Source organism: Hordeum vulgare, chromosome 7H (genome assembly GCF_904849725.1).
Source record: "Hordeum vulgare subsp. vulgare chromosome 7H, MorexV3_pseudomolecules_assembly, whole genome shotgun sequence".
In the NCBI taxonomy this organism is placed as follows: Eukaryota; Viridiplantae; Streptophyta; class Magnoliopsida; order Poales; family Poaceae; genus Hordeum; species Hordeum vulgare.
The window spans coordinates 393,464,176-393,466,651 of NC_058524.1; positions in this window are offsets into that span (position 1 = coordinate 393,464,176).

A 2,476-nucleotide genomic window follows, 5' to 3' on the forward strand; every position below is an offset into this window, starting at 1 on the left:
TTGAGTAGATACAGATGTATTCACTTGATGAATCACGAGTGTGAAGTGCTGAAAAGTTCAAGCAATTTTAGAGTCAAGTTGAAGATCGTCGTGACAAGGGGATGATATGTTTATGATAAATCACAAGTATAGGGGATTGCAACAGTTTTCGAGGGTAGAGTATTCAACCCAAATTTATTGATTCGACTCAAGGGGAGCTAAAGAATATTCTCGAGTATTAGCAGCTGAGTTGTCAATTCAACCACACCTGAAAGACTTAATATCTACAACAAAGTATTTAGTAGAAAAGTAGTATGGAAGTAATGGTAACGGTGGCAAACTTGACAGTAGCAGTTTTGTAGTGATTGTAGCAATAGCAATGAAAAAGTAACTTAGCAAAGATCAATACGTGGAAAGCTCTTCGGCAATGGATTAGTGATGGATAATTATGTCGGATGGCATTCATCATGCAACAGTCATAACATAGGATGATACAGAACTAGCTCCAATTCATCAATGTAATGTAGGCATGTGTTCCATATATAATAATACGTGCTTATGGAAAAGGACTTGCTTTACATCTTTTGTCCTACCCTCTCGTGGCAGTGGGGTCCTAATGGAAACTAAGGGATATTAAGGCCTCCTTTTAATAGGGAACCGAACCAAAGAATTAGCACTTAGTGAATACATGAACTATTCAAACTACGGTAATCACCGGAAAGAATCCTAGTTATTGTCACCCTGGGAGATGCGCATCATAACTCATAGTAGGTGTCTACAACTTGCAATATAGGATCAAGAACACATATATATATATTCATGAGAACATAATAGGTTCAGATATGGAATCATGGCACTCGGGCCCTAGTGACAAGCATTAAGCTTAGCAAAGTCAATAGCAACATTAATCTGAGAACATAGAGGATACTAGGGATAAAACCCTAACAAAACTAACTCAATTACATGGTAAATATCATCCAAACCATCACCTCCAGCAAGCCTATGATGTAATTACTCACGAACGACGGAGAGCATCATGAAATTGGTGATGAAGGATGGTTGGTGATGACTACGACGTCGATTTCCCCTCTCCGGAGCCCAAATCAGACTCCACATCTGCCCTCTCGAGGAAGAACAGGAGGTGGCGGTGGCTCTGTATCGTAAAACACGATGAACTATCCTCCTTAATTTTCCCTCCCCGAATAGGAATATATAGAAGTGGAAACGAGGTCGGAGGAGCCACGGGGGGCCCACAAGACATGGGGGCGCGCCCTGCAGACTTGTGGCCAGGTGGTGGCCCCTATCGACTTGATTCTTTGGCCAATATTTTTATTAATCCCAAAAATATTCTCCGTAAATTTTCAAGTAAATCCAAGAACTTTTATTTATGCACAAAAATAACACCAAGGCAATTCTGCTGAAAACAACAAATTATAGTCCAAAACAAGGGCAAAACAAGGTGAGTATCTGAGTTGTGAGTTTGGTATACATTTAAGACAATGTGGAAATTGTTTCACAACTCATGCCGCGTGGAACACCATTGTGTGATGGTGCGTCTGAACATCGTAGCCGTGCCCTATTACATATGGTGCATAATATGATGTCTCTTATTGATTTACCACTATCGTTTTGGGGTTATGTATTAGAGACAACCACATTCACTTTAATAGGGCACCACGCAATTCTATTGAGATGACATCGTATGAACTATGGTTTCGAGAAACCTAAGATGTTGTTTCTTAAAGTTTGGGGCTACGATGCTTATGTCAAAAGGCTTCGGCCTGATAAGCTCAAACCCAAAGCGGATACATGCATCTTCATAGGATACCCAAAACAGTTGGGTATACCTCCTATCTCATATTCGAAAGCAAAGTGTTTGTTTCCTAAATCAGGTCTTTTCTCGAGAAAGAGTTTCTCTCAAAAGAATTGAGTGGGACGATGGTGGAACTTGATGAGGTTTTGGACATTCACTTCAACCAAAGAGTAGAAGGGCGCAGGAAATTGTTCCTGTGGTGCCTACACCAGTTGAAGTGGAACCTGATGATGGTGATCATGTAGCTTCAGATCAAGTTACTACCAAACCTCATAGGTCGACAAGGAAACGTACTTCTCCTGAGTGGTATGATAATCCTTTCTTGGAGGTCATGTTGTTGGACAAAAATGACCCTGCGAGCTATGGAGAAGCGATGGTGGGCCTAGATTTCGAGAAATGGGTGGAGGCCATGAAATCCGAGATAGGATCAATGTATAAAACAAAGTATGGACTTTGGAAGGACTACTTGATGGTGAATGTCACCATTTCGAAAGCTCGACCTGTCACAAAGAGGTTTCCGAAAAGTTCAAGGAGTTGACTACAATGAGACTTTCTCACTAGTAGTGATCCTAGAGTCTATTGGAATTATGTTAGAACTTGTTGCATTTTTTGATTATGAAATCTTGAAGATGGATGTTGATACGTCTCCAACGTATCTACAATTTTTGATGGTTCCATGCTATT